Source organism: Rhipicephalus microplus, chromosome 7 (assembly GCF_043290135.1).
Source record: "Rhipicephalus microplus isolate Deutch F79 chromosome 7, USDA_Rmic, whole genome shotgun sequence".
NCBI lineage: Eukaryota > Metazoa > Arthropoda > Arachnida > Ixodida > Ixodidae > Rhipicephalus > Rhipicephalus microplus.
Window position 1 is genome coordinate 134156752 of NC_134706.1, and position 15234 is coordinate 134171985.

General features: G+C 47.7%; 4 non-coding genes and 2 pseudogenes across 4 annotated transcripts; all 6 read right to left on the bottom strand.

Annotated features, from left to right (window-relative positions):
- Window positions 1–3085: 3085 nt before the first annotated feature.
- LOC119173029 (5S ribosomal RNA) lies at window positions 3086–3204 on the bottom strand. Its single transcript, XR_005109984.2, has one exon. It is a non-coding gene; the product is annotated as a 5S ribosomal RNA (ribosomal RNA).
- Window positions 3205–4457: 1253 nt separating this feature from the next.
- Window positions 4458–4575, bottom strand: LOC142768064 (5S ribosomal RNA). Its single transcript, XR_012885246.1, has one exon. It is a non-coding gene; the product is annotated as a 5S ribosomal RNA (ribosomal RNA).
- A 1263-nt stretch (window positions 4576–5838) lies between these two features.
- Window positions 5839–5957, bottom strand: LOC142768061 (5S ribosomal RNA). The gene has a single exon (XR_012885243.1). It is a non-coding gene; the product is annotated as a 5S ribosomal RNA (ribosomal RNA).
- A 1256-nt stretch (window positions 5958–7213) lies between these two features.
- LOC142768038 (5S ribosomal RNA) lies at window positions 7214–7332 on the bottom strand. Its single transcript, XR_012885240.1, has one exon. It is a non-coding gene; the product is annotated as a 5S ribosomal RNA (ribosomal RNA).
- A 1260-nt stretch (window positions 7333–8592) lies between these two features.
- On the bottom strand, window positions 8593–8711 carry LOC142768069 (5S ribosomal RNA; annotated as a pseudogene).
- Window positions 8712–14778: 6067 nt separating this feature from the next.
- Window positions 14779–14897, bottom strand: LOC119187125 (5S ribosomal RNA; annotated as a pseudogene).
- Between the last annotated feature and the right edge of the window lie 337 nt (window positions 14898–15234).

A 15234-nucleotide genomic window follows, 5' to 3' on the forward strand; every position in this document is an offset into this window, starting at 1 on the left:
TCCCTGTAATGTCGTTCGCTAGTTTTGTCTTTGGCTGAAAGGACGCAGTTGAAATCGCCAATAATGATTAGGAGCCTATTACATTTGGTATACTGCTTTAGTTGTTCGAAAAATATGCGTCTTTCGTCAGTGACAGTCGGTGCGTACAAGCATCTTACGCGCCATTCCAATCCCGAAAACAAAAGATCACAAACAATGAGCCGACCAGACGGACATGACGTTGAGGCTTCTACTTTAGCACCCAGACTCTGTCTGACGAACAAAACGCAACCAGAAGAAGTCCCTATGACATGGCTAACTATAACAGAATACCGCGGCAAGAATTGGCGCACCATGCCCGCAGTTTCATCGTCGCCATGGACTTTAGTCTCTTGGACTGCCAGTATGTCAAGGTCGAGGTCACTTACTAGCCGATAAAGCTGACATTGTTTTCTCCGTGAGGCCAGGCCACGCACATTTAAAGTGGCCACACGGATTGAATTTTCTATTTGCACCATTGTAAGGCTACGAAAAACCCAGGGGCATGGCGCTTACCTTACAACTGCAATTCCTTCCTGAACGCCTTGTCCCAGTACAGTCCTTAAGTTGGCGAAGGCGGCGTTTCCGCCGTCTTGCGCTCCGACGAAATGTTTGGCCGTGGCCGGATGATAGGCCGCCGAGCGGGAGTCGTTTTGGCGGGTGGTTCGTCCGGCGAGGCAGCAGTGGTGCCCTTGTCTTTTTTCCCTTCGTCACGGGGACGCTTCCCCGTCACAGTGCCACTGTCGCTTTCAATCCCAGTCATCGGTTCAGCCTCGGAGGGGGTCTCGTCTGCTGAGCCAAGACACGTGTCACCGGTGCTGCTTGCATCCACCTTTTCACTGCTTTCTTTTACGCCTTCGTATGGAAGCCCGGCGTCGGGCTTACCTGGTGCTCCACACACGCCCTCTTCTTCATGGCATGACGACCCATCTTCCACAGCAGAGTTTGGGTTAACTCCTGCTGTTTCTTCCGAGTCTGCTTCGTCCATGAGGTGCTCCAGTGCATCACTTTCCTGCGCTGGTCCGGTCACACTGGCATATGTCTTCGCGCAGTCGTCGTCTTCGTGGCCGAAGCGGCGACAACGACTGCAGCGGGGTACTCGGCAGTCGCGACGTATGTGACCGGTACTCTTGCACCGTAGGCACAACGGTGCACGGCCCGGAACGACAACGAGAGTCAGCTCTCCGGCAATCTTGAGCTGGTGCGGAATGTCATCCACCTTGACATCGGAGTGCAGCTTTAATCCCACAGACCGCGTCGTTGAGCCCTTTTCTGTGATGCCCGGTGCTCGCCACTTCTCCCGTTTCACTTCGAATACTTTCCCATAGGGAGTCAAGGCAACACGCACGTCTTCGTCGGTCACGCCGTGCAGCAACCAGTGAAGCTTCAAGCGAACCTCGCGGTTCGCTTGAACATGGGCGAACATGGGCGATTCTTTACCTTCACATCGACGGCGGAGAGCAACTTCCGAGCAGCTTCAGCACTCGTCAGTGTCACAGCCCATACGTGGTTCATTTGATACGCCCCCAACGCCAAAACGTCGTCGAGCGCACCAAGCTTGGCCAAAGTGTCCCGGTAATCTTCGACGCGGTAAGGCCGGGCTCTCGGATCACCATGCAGGAAAACGGTATTCGCAGCGATGCGTCCGGAAGGCAGATTGGGCAGAATCACCTGATAATCGTCGGCGCTAGGCGCAAAAACCCTGTTACCGCGGCCTGTTCGGGCCGCTGGTACCGCTCCGTCGGAGCCGAACATTCCGCGACCGTATCGCTCGAAAGCCGGAAGTGGAATGCATGGTATGGCCGATGGCGAGAACAGGCCGTTCTGCAACACTACTTATAACAAACTGTAGGCGATTTCCGTCTTCTCAAGCTAAAATAACGGCTTATGCAGCGCGTTAAGTTCTCTTGGCAAAAAACTTTGAAGGTGCTTGGCTATACCCTCTGTGATTCTCCGACTGAAAGCTCTCTCTGTTCCTTCGTTGGGGCGCAAAAGCACGAGTGCGCCAACCTTTACGCACGGATGTGTGTGCGCTTGCGGGCCGCCGCCACCGGCCATGCTCGTTAAGGCATTTTCCGTAACTTTAAGAACGTCTGTTGCGTCGGCGTTTATAACTGAGCCGCACACGAGTGACCGATATAAAGCAGGTATGTTTGGAAGACCAAGACACCCTCCACTGTGGTCTATACTGGCTTGGCACTTGATGCTGGCCCGCAAGTCACGCAGTGTCGAATCCCGACCTCGGCGGCCGCATTTTCTGTAGAGGCGGAAATGTTTGAGGCCCGTGAGCTTAGCTTATATTGGGCGCACCTTGAAACAAACAAACAAGAAGAACCCACGACGCCAAAATTTCCGGAGCAGTCCACTACGACGTATCCCATAATCATATGAACATCATATACCGACAAATATATCTTCTTGAAGCTATTGTACAAACCGGCAATAAATAATGTCGAGTAGAGATTTCACACGATCGAACTGCCATGCGCGCTATACAGCTAAGCAAACGTGCGCCGGCATAATACACACGCAATAATTTCCTTCGTGAGAAACGAATGACGTGCAAAAGTTGAACAACACCCTCGAACTCTTCCCCCGCTCCTCTATTTTTCCTCTGAGCCAAAAAAACCACACATCAAGGCAGATTAAAACAGAAGAATGTGCCATGTGCCCTCGGTGTTCTTCCGATTAGAGATATCGCACACACCAACTGCACGCGCGTCAAAGTTAAACCCGTGTGCGCAAGGATTAAGTTTCCGCGTGCGCGTGATGATACGAGCAACGAATGACGACGAAAAGTTAAACAACACCCCCACCCCGCCCCTCTGTCTTCTCTTAACAAAAATAGCAAAAAGAAAAGATGAAGGGAGATTGAAAAAATGGAGTATGTCATGCGCACTGGGTGCCAAAGATAAACCCATGTGCGCACGCATCAAATTGTGATTGGCTAATTGTATGCTAATGTTCGCGTGTTAAACGGGCAACCAATAACGTCGCAAGATTAAACAACACCCTTCTCCACTTTCTGTTCCTTCTGTGCAAAAAAAAGTTTGAGAAGTAAAAAAGTTGCCATCAGCACTCGGTGTTCCCAGGTGGTCTCCCTCCCAAGTACTGACCGAGCCCAATGCTGCTTAGCTTCGGTGATCGGACGAGAACCGGCGCATTCACCATGGTATGGCCGATGGCGAGAACAGGTCGTTCCGCAACACTACTTATAACAAACTGTAAGCGCTTTCCATCTTGTCAAGCTAAATTAACAGCTTATGCAACGCGTTAAATTCTCTTGGCGAAAAACTTCGAAGGTGCGTGACTATAGCCTCTGTGATTCTCCGACTGAAAGCTCTCTCTGTTCCTTCGTTGGGGCGCAAAAGCACGAGTGCGCCAACCTTTACGCACGGATGTGTGTGCGCTTGCGGGCCGCCGCCACCGGCCATGCTCGTTAAGGGATTTTCCGTAACTTTAAGAACGTCTGTTGCGTCGGCTTTTATAACTGAGCCGCACACAAGTGACCGATATAAAGCAGGTATGTTTGGAAGACCAAGACACCCTCCACTGTGGTCTATACTGGTTTGGCACTCGATGCTGGCCCGCAAGTCACCCAGTGTCGAATCCCGACCTCGGCGGCCGCATTTTCTGTAGAGGCGGAAATGTTTGAGGCCCGTGAGCTTAGCATATATTGGGCGCACCTTGAAACAAACAAACAAGAAGAACCCACGACGTCAAAATTTCCGGAGCAGTCCACTACGACGTATCCCATAATCATATGAACATCATATACCGACAAATATATGTTCTTGAAGCTATTGTACAAACCGGCAATAAATAATGTCGAGTAGAGATTTCGCACGATCGAACTGCCATGCGCGCTATACAGCTAAGCAAACGTGCGCCGGCATAATACACACGCAATAATTTTCTTCGTGAGAAACGAATGACGTGCAAAAGTTGAACACCCTCGAACTCTTCCCCCGCTCCTCTATTTTTCCTCTGAGCCAAAAAAAAACACACATCAAGGCAGATTAAAACAGAAGAATGTGCCATGTGCCCTCGGTGTTCTTCCGATTAGAGATATCGCACACACCAACTGCACGCGCGTCAAAGTTAAACCCGTGTGCGCAAGGATTAAGTTTCCGCGTGCGCGTGATGATACGAGCAACGAATGACGACGAAAAGTTAAACACCCCCACCCCGCCCCTCTGTCTTCTCTTAACAAAAATAGCAAAAAGAAAAGATGAAGGGAGATTGAAAAAATGGAGTATGTCATGCGCACTGGGTGCCAAAGATAAACCCATGTGCGCACGCATCAAATTGTGATTGGCTAATTGTATGCTATTGTTCGCGTGTTAAACGGGACACCAGAGACGTTGCAAGATCAAACAACACCCTTCTCTACTTTCTGTTCCTTCTGTGCAAAAAAAAAGTTTGAGAAGTAAAAAAGTTGCCATCAGCACTCGGTGTTCCCAGGTGGTCTCCTCCCAAGTACTGACCGAGCCCAATGCTGCTTAGCTTCGGTGATCGGACGAGAACCGGCGCATACAGCATGGTATGGCCGATGGCGAGAACAGGTCGTTCCGCAATACTACTTATAACAAACTGTAGGCGCTTTCCATCTTGTCAAGCTAAATTAACAGCTTATGCAACGCGTTAAATTCTCTTGGCGAAAAACTTCGAAGGTGCGTGACTATAGCCTCTGTGATTCTCCGACTGAAAGCTCTCTCTGTTCCTTCGTTGGGGCGCAAAAGCACGAGTGCGCCAACCTTTACGCACGGATGTGTGTGCGCTTGCGGGCCGCCGCCACCGGCCATGCTCGTTAAGGGATTTTCCGTAACTTTAAGAACGTCTGTTGCGTCGGCTTTTATAACTGAGCCGCACACAAGTGACCGATATAAAGCAGGTATGTTTGGAAGACCAAGACACCCTCCACTGTGGTCTATACTGGTTTGGCACTCGATGCTGGCCCGCAAGTCACCCAGTGTCGAATCCCGACCTCGGCGGCCGCATTTTCTGTAGAGGCGGAAATGTTTGAGGCCCGTGAGCTTAGCATATATTGGGCGCACCTTGAAACAAACAAACAAGAAGAACCCACGACGTCAAAATTTCCGGAGCAGTTCACTACGACGTATCCCTTAATCATATGAACATCATATACCGATAAATATATGTTCTTGAAGCTATTGTACAAACCGGCAATAAATAATGTCGAGTAGAGATTTCACACGATCGAACTGCCATGCGCGCTATACAGCTAAGCAAACGTGCGCCGGCATAATACACACGCAATAATTTCCTTCGTGAGAAACGAATGACGTGCAAAAGTTGAACAACACCCTCGAACTCTTCCCCCGCTCCTCTATTTTTCCTCTGAGCCAAAAAAACCACACATCAAGGCAGATTAAAACAGAAGAATGTGCCATGTGCCCTCGGTGTTCTTCCAATTAGAGATATCGCACACACATACTGCACGCGCGTCAAAGTTAAACCCGTGTGCGCAAGGATTAAGTTTCCGCGTGCGCGTAATGATACGAGCAACGAATGACGACGAAAAGTTAAACGACGCCCCCACCCCGCCCCTCTGTCTTCTCTTAACAAAAATAGCAAAAAGAAAAGATGAAGGGAGATTGAAAAAATGGAATATGTCATGCGCACTGGGTGCCAAAGATAAACCCATGTGCGCACGCATCAAATTGTGATTGGCTAATTGTATGCTATTGTTCGCGTGTTAAACGAGACACCAGAGACGTTGCAAGATCAAACAACACCCTTCTCCACTTTCTGTTCCTTCTGTGCAAAAAAAAAATAGTTTGAGAAGTAAAAAAAAATTGCCATCAGCACTCGGTGTTCCCAGGTGGTCTCCCTCCCAAGTACTGACCGAGCCCAATGCTGCTTAGCTTCGGTGATCGGACGAGAACCGGCGCATTCAGCATGGTATGGCCGATGGCGAGAACAGGTCGTTCCGCAACACTACTTATAACAAACTGTAGGCGCTTTCCATCTTGTCAAGCTAAATAAACAGCTTATGCAACGCGTTAAATTCTCTTGGCGAAAAACTTCGAAGGTGCGTGACTATAGCCTCTGTGATTCTCCGACTGAAAGCTCTCTCTGTTCCTTCGTTGGGGCGCAAAAGCACGAGTGCGCCAACCTTTACGCACGGATGTGTGTGCGCTTGCGGGCCGCCGCCACCGGCCATGCTCGTTTAGGGATTTTGCGTAACTTTAAGAACGTCTGTTGCGTCGGCTTTTATAACTGTGCCTCACACAAGTGACCGATATAAATCAGGTATGTTTGGAAGACCAAGACACCCTCCACTGTGGTCTATACTGGCTTGGCACTTGATGCTGGCCCGCAAGTCACGCAGTGTCGAATCCCGACCTCGGCGGCCGCATCTTTGTAGAGGCGGAAATGTTTGAGGCCCGTGAGCTTAGCTTATATTGGGCGCACCTTGAAACAAACAAACAAGAAGACCCCACGACGTCAAAATTTCCGGAGCAGTCCACTACGACGTATCCCATATTCATATGAACATCATATACCGACAAATATATTTTCTTGAAGCTATTGTACAAACCGGCAATAAATAATGTCGAGTAGAGATTTCACACGATCGAACTGCCATGCGCGCTATACAGCTAAGCAAACGTGCGCCGGCATAATACACACGCAATAATTTCCTTCGTGAGAAACGAATGACGTGCAAAAGTTGAACAACACCATCGAACTCTTCCCCCGCTCCTCTATTTTTCCTCTGAGCCAAAAAAACCACACATCAAGGCAGATTAAAACAGAAGTATGTGCCATGTGCCCTCGGTGTTCTTCCGATTAGAGATATCGCACACACCAACTGCACGCGCGTCAAAGTTAAACCCGTGTGCGCAAGGATTAAGTTTCCGCGTGCGCGCAATGATACGAGCAACGAATGACGACGAAAAGTTAAACAACGCACCCACCCCGCCCCTCTGTCTTCTCTTAACAAAAATAGCAAAAAGAAAAGATGAAGGGAGATTGAAAAAATGGAGTATGTCATGCGCACTGGGTGCCAAAGATAAACCCATGTGCGCACACATCAAATTGTGATTGGCTAATTGTATGTTATTGTTCGCGTGTTAAACGAGACACCAGAGACGTTGCAAGATCAAACAACACCCTTTCCACTTTCTGTTCCTTCTGTGCAAAAAAAAAGTTTGAGAAGTAAAAAAGTTGCCATCAGCACTCGGTGTTCCCAGGTGGTCTCCCTCGCAAGTACTGACCGAGCCCAATGCTGCTTAGCTTCGGTGATCGGACGAGAACCGGCGCATTCAGCATGGTATGGCCGATGGCGAGAACAGCTCGTTCCGCAACACTACTTATAACAAACTGTAGGCGCTTTCTATCTTGTCAAGCTAAATTAACAGCTTTTGCAACGCGTTAAATTCTCTTGGCGAAAAACTTCGAAGGTGCGTGACTATAGCCTCTGTGATTCTCCGACTGAAAGCTCTCTCTGTTCCTTCGTTGGGGCGCAAAAGCACGAGTGCGCCAACCTTTACGCACGGATGTGTGTGCGCTTGCGGGCCGCCGCCACCGGCCATGCTCGTTTAGGGATTTTCCGTAACTTTAAGAACGTCTGTTGCGTCGGCTTTTATAACTGAGCCTCACACAAGTGACCGATATAAAGCAGGTATGTTTGGAAGACCAAGACACCCTCCACTGTGGTCTATACTGGCTTGGCACTTGATGCTGGCCCGCAAGTCACGCAGTGTCGAATCCCGACCTCGGCGGCCGCATCTTTGTAGAGGCGGAAATGTTTGAGGCCCGTGAGCTTAGCTTATATTGGGCGCACCTTGAAACAAACAAACAAGAAGACCCCACGACGTCAAAATTTCCGGAGCAGTCCACTACGACGTATCCCATATTCATATGAACATCATATACCGACAAATATATGTTCCTGAAGCTATTGTACAAACCGGCAATAAATAATGTCGAGTAGAGATTTCACACGATCGAACTGCCATGCGCGCTATACAGCTAAGCAAACGTGCGCCGGCATAATACACACGCAATAATTTCCTTTGTGAGAAACGAATGACGTGCAAAAGTTGAACAACACCCTCGAACTCTTCCCCCGCTCCTCTATTTTTCCTTTGAGCCAAAAAAAAACCACACATAAAGGCAGAATAAAACAGAAGAATGTGCCATGTGCCCTCGGTGTTCTTCCGATTAGAGATATCGCACACACCAACTGCACGCGCGTCAAAGTTAAACCCGTGTGCGCAAGGATTAAGTTTCCGCGTGCGCGTAATGATACGAGCAACGAATGACGACGAAAAGTTAAACAACGCCCCCACCCCGCCCCTCTGTCTTCTCTTAACAAAAATAGCAAAAAGAAAAGATGAAGGGAGATTGAAAAAATAGAGTATGTCATGCGCACTGGGTGCCAAAGATAAACCCATCTGCGCACACATCAAATTGTGATTGGCTAATTGTATGCTATTGTTCGCGTGTTAAACGAGACACCAGAGACGTTGCAAGATCAAACAACACCCTTCTCCACTTTCTGTTCCTTCTGTGCAAAAAAAAAGTTTGAGAAGTAAAAATAATTGCCATCAGCACTCGGTGTTCCCAGGTGGTCTCCCTCCCAAGTACTGACCGAGGCCAATGCTGCTTAGCTTCGGTGATCGGACGAGAACCGGCGCATTCAGCATGGTATGGCCGATTTTTTTTTTTTCTTTATTGCTTTGCATATCATGACTGTTCACATTTTACATATTTACATATTGGTTCAAATTCAAATGCGACACAAAATACACCCACAGAATTCATTGAGGTACCGTCAGCTCTTGGCTGACTGTTAATCAATACCTCGGCATTCGTAACAATCGCTCAATGCACCCAATCCAGTCTGGCACATCCTCTTGGCTTTTCAGCATTTCAAGAAAATGGCACACAGATTTACAAAAATATTCGCGCACAGCTAGCACTTCTACATCCGCGTTTTCAAAGGCACATCGGGTTTTCCATATACTGTGCAGGCCCAGAAGCATGATGAGATCATAAGGTACACCTGCCTCATTTTTAACCGAAAGAAAACGGATGCCATGTGGACTTAACGGTAATTCTTTTTTCAAGGTTCTTTGCAGTATGTCCCAGAAAAAAACCCCGCTCCAGCAATCTATAAACACGTGTTCAATTGTTTCCGGTTTTTTACACAAGTGGCAATTTGTGCTCCATGGCACGAATATTCCCTTATCCTGCAACCACGTTTTAACTGGTAAGGTACCAGTATGTAATTTAAAGAAAAAAGTTTTGACCCCTGGCACTACAAGCATTCTTTTAACACGTTTCAGAACATCCTGTCCTGGGCCTGCACAATATAGCTGACGGTACAATGGAACAGGCAGTAAAACATCGACAAGGTCTCTATACAATTTTTTGCGTGGTACTTCAGCCAGATACTCTAACGAAAATCTCACTGACAAAAAGCGGAAAGACAAAACAACTTCTTTTAAATACCCTTGTATTGGTCCTTGCATATTTGATGATGATACGAGAAATCCCGGCAGCACTCTAGATAACCTTAGTTGTATAACAGTTCTCAAAAAGGGGTCATCCACATCACGCAGAAAAAGGAAACGATTGACCAGTTGTCTTATGTACAAATGAACTAACCCGAGCCCGCCATCTCTAACTTTTCTGAACAGGTTTGTGCGGCTTGATCTTTCCCATACAGAGCTCCATATGAAAATTGCAAATACTCTGTGTATTTTCTGCACACTTATTCTACTGCAGTGCAAAACTTGCATTACGTACCACAGCTTGCTCACCAGAAACAAGTTGCACGTTGTGGCCCGTGCGAATATCGAAATACCCCAACCTTTCCATTTTTCTACATCCTTGCGCAATGCCTCTGTTTCTTTTTTCCAATACGGTTCACTGTCCTGATAGAACTCAAGCGGCACTCCTAAATACTTCACTGGTGTTTCCTGCCATTTAATGTTTAGAAATACTCTTGGCTTGACGTCCCATTCCCCATGCCAAAAGCCAAGGCACTTATCCCAGTTCACGGCACTACCACTCGCCTGGCAAAAGGTTTTCACGGCATTTACAGCATGCATTACACTCTCATAATTTGTACAGAAAACTGCAATGTCGTCTGCGTATGCAAGGAGGCTAACCTCAGCTTCATGCAATTTAAATCCGCTTATTGCAGGGTTATTAATTACACTTAAACAGAAAGGTTCAATAAAAATAGCAAAAAGCAGGGGCGATAGTGGACACCCCTGTCTCACTGACCGCAGCACAGGTATACGCTCACCCGCAGTTTTATTTATTACCAATCTCGTCGTGCATCCAGTGTAAGCCATGCGCACTCCTTCGCTAATCAAACTCCCTACGTTAATGTGCTCAAGTAATGAAAGGAGCACGTTGTGCGGCACGCGATCAAATGCCTTTTCGAGGTCAATTTGAAGCATGGCAACATTGAGATGCATAGCGTCACAACTTTCTAGGATTGATCGTGCTATGTTTATGTTGGTCATTATTTTCCTTCCCTTTATGCCACAAGTTTGGTGGGGCCCAATCAGTTTTGTCATAACTGTCTGGAGTCTTCTGGCCAATATTTTCATCAATATTTTATAGTCGACATTAGTTAGGCTAATTGGTCTATACGCAGTAACACTTCTTAACTTCGCGGGATCTTCTGTTTTTGGTATTAAGACTGTGTGGGCTGACAAAAACGATGGTGGAAGTTGTTTGCACTTAAAAGCCTCGTTAAATACCTCCCTCAAAATAGGTGAAACTACGTGTTTGAATTCCTTGTACACTGCAGCACTAAGGCCATCTGGTCCTGGAGACTTACCATTGTTTAACTTATCAATTGCTTTTTCAACTTCTCGCTCTGTTATAGGCAATTCTAAAATTTCCTTTCTTTCATCATCAAGTCTTGGCATTAATGAAATGAAATCGCTATTAAAACGTTCTACGTGTACACTGGTTGGTGTGAATAACTCTTTGTAATATTCGAAAAAAGCACCGGATATTGCTTCTTTCGTATGGCACCTTGCTCCTTTATATTCTATTTCTCTTATTTCATTTTTACAGGCATGTCTCTTCTCAGCTCCAAGAGCTCGTTTTGTTGGCATTTCTCCCGCTACCAAGTTTTCTGCTCGAGCTCGAATCAATGCTCCACGATAACGTTCTTGGTCTATCAACTCTAGCTTCTGTTTAGTTATGTTTATCTCCTCTGAAAATGTTCCGGCCTGAGTACATTCATCCGCTACTAACTGTTGCAAGTTTTCACGCAAGCGCACTTCAAGTTCTTTTTCAGCATGTCTCAGGATACTGGCTCTCTCAAGTGCTTTCAGTTTAATGGTCTGTTTAAATGTTTCCCACCTATGTCCCCAGGATTCAAGTGTTCTATTTAGTAAGTCTTCTATGCCCTCTAGAAAAATTCGATTAAACTCTTCATCCTTTAGTAGCTTTACATTAAATTTCCAGAGGTCACAAGAGAAATGTTTGTTATTCCTTTTATGTTTACCCATTGAGAATGAAACCAAACAATGATCACTAAACGTAACAGGTGTAACTCTGTAATCATGGCACGAAGGAATGATTTCGGAAGACACGTATACTCTGTCAAGTCTAGCATGGCTTGAACGCTGAAAGTGGGTAAACATAACCGCTTTTCCACTGCAAAGACATTCACCCACGTCCTCTAGCTGAGCTTTCGCCACCATATCGGTTAGAACGGCAGTGCTTAAATCTTTGTATGGCCTGGAACTTGATTTATCTATACTCGAACAAACACAGTTGAAATCCCCGGCCAAAATTAGTTTACGTTCACATTCCAAATACACCTCAAGTTTTTCAAAAAACTCCTTACGCTCTTGAATCACAGTGGGTGCGTACACACAGATTACTCTCCATTTTTCTTTTGGTAGGGATAAATCACATATAATAAAACGACCCGCCTCGCAGGTAGTTACAGACTCCACTTTCGCATTAAGGCTCTGCCGAATTAACAAGAGGCAACCTGCCGACGCACCTACTGCATGACAAACACACACATCAAACAGTCTCGTGAAAGGCTGCACCATTCGCTCAGCGTGCTCTTCACTCTCTACTTTAGTTTCCTGTACAGCGACGATGTCTAGATCTTGTTCTATAATCAGGCGGTAAAGCTGGTTTTGCCGCCGTTTGGCAGAAAGCCCACGTACATTTAGCGTCGCCAATCTAATCGTCGCCATCGTGATGAGAGAAAGCCGAGCGAAAGACGCTTACCTTACCAACACCTAAACCTCTGTGCGGCCGACGCTCAAGGCGTCGTCCCGTCGCCGCCGCGTGAAAGCGACGACGAACGCAGGCGGCCAGCACCCCGAGACTTTTTGGAGCCAGCCACTCGCCACTGCCCTTGATCTTCCTGGGCCAGACGCTGCTGGGACGCCGCGTCTCCCTCATTCAGGCGTCGCTTTACTGGCGTAGCTTCAGCTGTATCCATGTCCGAAGTAGCGTCGGACCCGATGACTGGTTCAGCCTTGTGCTGGGTCTCGCTTTGAGTCGAACGCCGTTGCGTTGGAGTGCCCGTAACCGTATTTTCATCTGCGTCTTCCTTAGGTGTCTCCATCTTTCTCTCGCTGGTCGCCACTGCTTGAGACGCCTCCGTTCCTGCCTTCGACGCCGCGGCCCTCTCTGCTTCCTCTTCATCCATGAGCAATTCACTGTGGTCGGCATTTGTTGCTCGACTTGCTGCACTGGCATAAGAACGGGTACAGTCCGCCTGCTCATGCCCAAAAGCGCGACAACCAGCGCACCTGGGCACCCTGCAGTCGCGACGAATGTGTCCCGTGTTCCGGCAACGCAGGCAAAGCGGCGCTCTTCCTGGCACGACCACCAGTGCCATGCCGCTCCCGAGACGCATCTGGTGGGGTATGCGATCCGTAGTAACGCCTTCTTTAAGTAATATTCGAACGAATCTTGTGGTTGACTCAACTCCTTCGAAGTCTTCGTCTCTCCACTTGTCGCTGATGACTTCTTTTACTTCACCGTACTCCCGGAAAGCACGCCGTACAGTCTCTGCGTTGACGTCAAAGGCTACCCAATGCAACTTGAGACGCACCTCTTGCCTTTCTGGGTCGACGACGACGCAAGGCTGGTCTTTCACGGAGAGTAGGCCAGCGTCCAGAAGTTTCTTCTTGGCTTCATCTGTCTTCATTTCAAGAAGCCAGACGTGCGACATCTGATACGCTCCTATGCCGCTTACCTCTTTAATGATGCCTAGTTCCTTGAGCGGCTTTCGGAAGTCATTAATCCCGTACGGACGCGCTGCGATGTCGCAGTGCAGAACCAACGTGCGTCTGAGTCCTTCTCCTGTGGGCAGTGGTGGCAGAATTAAACGGTAGTCCTTGGGAAGTGATGTGCACGAGAAACCGCGGCCAGCATCGGCCGCTGTAACAGCTCTTGAGGAGCCTGCCATCCTGCGTCCGCACGCGTCGGTGACCAGAAGCAGAATGAGCATGGTATGGCCGATGGCGAGAACAGGTCGTTCCGCAACACTACTTATAACAAACTGTAGGCGCTTTCCATCTTGTCAAGCTAAATTAACAGCTTATGCAACGCGTTAAATTCTCTTGGCGAAAAACTTCGAAGGTGCGTGACTATAGCCTCTGTGATTCTCCGACTGAAAGCTCTCTCTGTTCCTTCGTTGGGGCGCAAAAGCACGAGTGCGCCAACCTTTACGCACGGATGTGTGTGCGCTTGCGGGCCGCCGCCACCGGCCATGCTCGTTAAGGGATTTTCCGTAACTTTAAGAACGTCTGTTGCGTCGGCTTTTATAACTGAGCGGCACACAAGTGACCGATATAAAGCAGGTATGTTTGGAAGACCAAGACACCCTCCACTGTGGTCAATACTGGCTTGGCACTCGATGCTGGCCCGCAAGTCACGCAATGTCGAATCCCGACCTCGGCGGCCGCATTTTCTGTAGAGGCGGAATCGTTTGAGGCCCGTGAGCTTAGCTTATATTGGGCGCACCTTGAAACAAACAAACAAGAAGAAACCACGACGTCAAAATTTCCGGAGCAGTCCACTACGACGTATCCCATAATCATATGAACATCATATACCGACAAATATATGTTCTTGAAGCTATTGTACAAACCGGCAATAAATAATGTCGAGTAGAGATTTCACACGATCGAACTGCCATGCGCGCTATACAGCTAAGCAAACGTGCGCCGGCATAATACACACGCAATAATTTCCTTTGTGAGAAACGAATGACGTGCAAAAGTTGAACAACACCATCGAACTCTTCCCCCGCTCCTCTATTTTTCCTCTGAGCCAAAAAAACCACACATCAAGGCAGATTAAAACAGAAGTATGTGCCATGTGCCCTCGGTGTTCTTCCGATTAGAGATATCGCACACACCAACTGCACGCGCGTCAAAGTTAAACCCGTGTGCGCAAGGATTAAGTTTCCGCGTGCGCGTAATGATACGAGCAACGAATGACGACGAAAAGTTAAACAACGCACCCACCCCGCCCCTCTGTCTTCTCTTAAAAAAATAGCAAAAAGAAAAGATGAAGGGAGATTGAAAAATGGAGTATGTCATGCGCACTGGGTGCCAAAGATAAACCCATGTGCGCACGCATCAAATTGTGATTGGCTAATTTTATGCTATTGTTCGCGTGTTAAACGAGACACCAGAGACGTTGCAAGATCAAACAACACCCTTCTCCACTTTCTGTTCCTTCTGTGCAAAAAAAAAAAGTTTGAGAAGTAAAAAAAATTGCCATCAGCACTCGGTGTTCCCAGGTGGTCTCCCTCCCAAGTACTGACCGAGCCCAATGCTGCTTAGCTTCGGTGATCGGACGAGAACCGGCGCATTCAGCATGGTATGGCCGATTTTTTTTTTCTTTATTGCTTTGCATATCATGACTGTTCACATTTTACATATTTACATATTGGTTCAAATTCAAATGCGACACAAAATACACCCAAAGAATTCATTGAGGTACCGTCAGCTCTTGGCTGACTGTTAATCAATACTTGGGCATTCGTAACAATCGCTCAATGCACCCAATCCAGTCTGGCACATCCTCTTGGCTTTTCAGCATTTCAAGAAAATGGCACACAGATTTGCAAAAATATTGGCGCACAGCTAGCACTTCTACATCTGCGTTTTCAAAGGCACATCGGGTTTTCCATATACTGTGCAGGCCCAGAAGCATGATAAGATCATAAGG